Here is a 5,134-nt window from a genome sequence, read left to right on the forward strand (position 1 = left end):
CCTACATATAAAGCTATTCACTAGTAACTAAACAGGTTAAAAAAAAGGGATCACAGAGGTAGCAACTGCAGGAAGCAGGATGAAAGGAACCAACGGAAGAGGTTTAATTATTAAAACTTAGAAGATAAGAGGATATTCAGCCATAAAAAGGAATGAGGCACAGATCCATGCTACAACTTGGATGAACTGTGAAAACATTATGCTAAGTGAAAGAAACCAGTCACACTAGTCCACATATTGCACGATTCCATTCATGTCAAAGTCCAAAACAGAGAAATCTACAGAGACAGAAGATAGCTTAGAGGCTGCCAGTGGCTGGGAGGGTGGGTATAGGGAGTATAGGAAATATGGGTGGGGGGAAGTGTGATAGCTGCAGGGTACAGGTTTTTTTTTTTTTTTATTGTGGTAAAATATGTGTAACATAAAATATACTATTTTAACCATTTTTAAGTACTCAGGTTAGTGACATTAAGTACATTTGCACTGATGTGCAGCCATCACCACGATCCGTCTCCAGAACATTTTTCATCTTTCCAAATCGAATCTCTCTACCTGGTCAACTCCTCAGCCGCCTCCCCCCATTCCTGGGAGCCACCATTCCCTGCTTTCTGTCTCTATGAATCTGACTACTCTAAGTACCTCATGTAAGTGGAATCATACAGTATTTGTCCTCTTGTGTCTGCCTTATTTCACTTAGCACGTTTTCCAGTTTGATCCATATTGCAGGATATGTCAGAATTTCCTTCCTTTTAAGGCTGAATAATATTCTGTTGTATGTATACACCACATTTTAAAAAAAATTATTTATTTTTGAATTTTAAAAATTTATTTTTTATACAGCAGGTTCTTATTAGTTGTCTATTTTATACATATTAGTGTATATATGTCAATCCCAATCTTCCAATTCATCTCACCACCATGGACCCCCACACTGCCCCGCTTTCCCCCCTTGGTGTCCATACGTTTGTTCTCTACATCTGTGTCTCTATTTCTGCCTTGCAAACCGGTTCATCTGTACCATTTTTCTAGATTCCACATATATGCATTAATATACAATATTTGTTTTTCTCTTTCTGACTTACTTCACTCTGTATGACAGTCTCTAGGTCCGTCCACGTCTCTACAAATGACCCAATTTCGTTCTTTTTTTATCTCTGAGTAATATTCCATTGTATATACATACCACCTCTTCTTTGTCCTTTCATCTGTCGATGGGCATTTAGGTTGCTTCCATGACCTAGCTATTGTGAGTTTATCCACGTGTCAATGGACACTGAGTTGATTCCATCTTTTGGCTATTATGAATAATGCTGCTGTGAATGTGGGTATTCAAATATCTGTTTGAGTCCCTGCTTTCCATTCTTTTCTGTATATACCCAGAAGTGGCATTTCTGGATCATATGGTAACTCTATTTTTAAAATTTTGAGAAATCACCATACCGTTTTCCATAGTGGCTGCATCATTTTACATTCCCACTAGCAGTGCACAGGGTTCCAGTTTCTCCATATCCTCACCAACACCTGTTATTTTCTTTTTTTCTTCTTTTGGAGCAGAGAAAGCTTTATTTCAGGGCCAAGAAAGGAGAACAGGCAGCTTATGCTCAAAAGACCCAAACTCCCCAATGGCTTTCAGGGGAACATTTTGTGTGTGTGTGTGTGTGTGGTACGCGGGCCTCTCACCGCTGTGGCCTCTCCCGCTGCGGCCGCTGCGGAGCACAGGCTCTGGATGCGCAGGCTCAGCGGCCATGGCTCACGGGCCCAGCCGCTCCGCAGCACGTGGGATCCTCCCGGACTGGGGCACGAACCCGCGTCCCCTGCATTGGCAGGCGGACTCTCAACCACTGCGCCACCAGGGAAGCCCAGGGGAACATTTTTAAAGGCAACATTTGGGAGGGAAGGCTGAAGGATTCATGACTTTCTTCTCATTGATTGGTTGTGAACTAACTGTGTGGTATTTTAGGAATCTTAATCATCAACCTTCTGGTTCTGAACAGTCTGGTCCCGTGCTTGTGCTCAGCAGGTAGTTGCCACCCTCCACGTGAGTATGGAGTCTTAGCTCCTGTAGAACAACTGGTTTCAGGACTTAACGAAGCTCAGGTTCTTGATGTCTCATCGCAGAAAGAATTCAGTGAGAGACAAAGTGATAGGTAAGAAGTGGATTTATTTAGAGAGAAATGCACTCCACAGACAGAGTGTGGGCCATCTCAGGTGAGAAAGTCCACCTATTATTTTCTTTTCAGGGTTTCTTTTAGAGGTGATGAAAATGTTCTAAAATTAATGGTGGTGATGGTTGCACATACCCATGGATATACTAAGAACCATTGAATTGTACAGTTTAGATGAGTGAATTGTATGGTATGTGAATTATGTCAATAAGGGCATTAAATATGTAAGAGGAGGGCACAGCAGACCTGGACCCCAGACCTCTGAGGAGGGGGTGCTGATGTCTCTGAGGGGTTGCTATGAAGTTGGTTGTCCAAGTGCTGGAAAGAACTGCAAAACCAGATTCAGCTGCTGCTGCGCTAGAGTGAAGCAGTGTTGCTGAGTGATGTACTTACGAACAAGAAATAGGAAGGAGTAAGTCCTTCTTCCTCGTGCAGCCTCACTGTCTCCCTCACCGGGAGCAGCTGGCAAAGCAGAAAGGCGGTTTCAGCCCCGGCACCCCAAAGCCATCCGCTGGAAGTGTGGGTTTAGAACTGAGAGAAAATCTTAATGATATGCTGTCTTAATCAGCTTGGGTTGCTATAAAATACCGTAACCTGGGTGGCTTCTCAACAACAGACATTTATTTCTCAGTTCTGGAGGGTGAAGTCCAAGATCACGATCAGGTTCTGGTGAGTGCCTTCTTCCTGGTTTACAGATGTCTTGTGTATCCTCACGTGGCAGAGAAAGAGCAAGACAGCTCTCTGGCCTCTTCTTTTTTTGTTGTTGTTAGTTTCTGGTGTGCAGTGAAGTGATTCAGTTATACATATTCTTTTCCATTATACGTTATTACAAGATATTGAATATAGTTCCCTGTGCTATACAGTAGGACCTTGTTGTTTATCTATTTTATATTCAGTCGTTTGTATCTGCTAATCCCAAACTCCTAATTTATCTCCCCTTACTCCCTTTTCCCTTTGGTAATCATAAGTTTGTTTTCTATGTCTGTGAGTCTGTTTCTGTTTTGTAAAGAAGTTCATTTGTATATTTTAGATTCTACATATAAGTGATATCATATGGTATTTGTCTTTATCCTGACTTATTTCACTTAGTATGATAATCTCTAGGTCCATCCACGTTGCTGCAAATGGCATTATTTTATTCTTTTATATGCTTGAGTAGTATTCCATTGTATGTATATACCACGTCTTTACCCATTCATCTGACGATGAACATTTAGTTTGCTTCCATGTCTTGGCTATTGTAAATAGTGCTGCTATGAACATTGGGGTGCATGTATCTTTTCGAAGTATGGTTTTCTCTTGATATATGACCAAGAGTGGGATTGCTGGGTCATATAGTAACTCTATTTTTAGTTTTTTTTTAAATATTTATTTTATTTTACTTTTTATTAATTTTAATATTTTATTTATTTATTTATTTGGCTGCATCCTGTCTTAGTTGCAGCATGCGGGATCTTTTGTTGCGGCACATGGGCTTCTCTTTAGTTGAGGCGCGTGGGCTCCAGAGCATGTGGGCTTAGTTGCCCTGCAGCATGTGGGATCTTAGTTTCTTGACCAGGGATCGAACCCACGTCCCCTGCATTGGAAGGCAAATTCTTTACCACTGGACCACCAGAGAAGTCCCTATTTTTAGTTTTTTTAAGGAACCTCCATACTGTTTTCCATAGTGGCTGAACCAATTTACATTCCCAACAGTGCAGGAGGGTTCCCTTTTCTCCACACCCTCTCCAGCATTTATTATCTGTAGACTTTTTAATGACAGCCATTCTGACCAGTGTGAGGTGGTACCTCATCGTAGTTTTGATTTGCATTTCTCTAATTATTAGTGATGTTGAGCACTCTTTCATGTGTTTGTTGGCCATCTGTGTGTCTTCTTTGGAGAAATGTCTATTTAGATCTTCTGCCCACATTTTGATTGGGTTGTTTTTTTGGTTTGTTTGTTTTTTAAATTAATTAATTAATTTATGGCTGCATTGGGTCTTTGTTGCTGTGTGCAGGCTTTCTCTAGTTGCGGTGAGCAGGGCCTACTCTTCGTTGTGGTGTGAGGGCTTCTCATTGTCGTGGCTTCTCTTGTTGTGGAGCATGGACTCTAGGCACGCAGGCTTCAGTAGTTGTGGCACGTAGGCTCAGTAGTTGTGGCTTGCGGGCTCTAGAGCTCCGGCTCAGTACTTGTGGCGCATGGGCTTAGTTGCTCCATGGCATGTGGGATCTTCCCTGTCCAGGGCTCGAACCTGTGTCCCTTGCATTGGCAGGCAGATTCTTAACTGCTGCGCCACCAGGGAGGCCCTGTTTGTTTGTTTTGTTATTGAGCTGTATGAGCTGTTTATATATTTTGGAAATTAAGCCCTTGTCAGTTGTGTTGTTCGCAAATATTTTCTCCCAGTCTGTAGATTGTCTTTTTGTTTTGTTTATGGTTTCCTTTGCTGTGCAAAAGCTTATAAGTTTGATTAGGTCCCATTTGCTTATTTTTGCTTTTATTTATTATTGCCTTGGGAGACTGAACTAAGAAAACATTGCTCTGATTTATGTCAGAGAATGTTTTGCCCGTGTTCTCTTCTAGGAGTTTTATGGTGTTCTCTCTCATATTTAAATCTTTAAGCCATTTTGAGTTTATTTTTGTGTATGGTGTGAGGGTGTGTTCTAACTTCATTAATTTACACGTGGCGGTCCAGCTTTTCCAACACCACTTGCCAAAGAGATTATCTTTTCTCCATTGTATATTCTTGCCTTCTTTGTCAAAGATTAATTGACCATAGGTGTGTGGGTCTATTTCTGGGCTCTTTTTTCTGTTCCATTGATCCATATGTCTGTTTTTGTGCCAATACCATGCTCTTTTGATTACTATAGCTTTGTAGTATTGTCTGAAGTCTGGGAGGGTTATGCCTCCAGCCTTGTTCTTTTTCTTCAGGATTGCTTTGGCAATTATGGGTCTCCTATGGCTCCATGTAAATTTTAGGATTATTTGTTCT

Source organism: Leucopleurus acutus, assembly GCF_964270905.1.
Source record: "Leucopleurus acutus genome assembly, chromosome: 2".
In the NCBI taxonomy this organism is placed as follows: domain Eukaryota; kingdom Metazoa; phylum Chordata; class Mammalia; order Artiodactyla; family Delphinidae; genus Leucopleurus; species Leucopleurus acutus.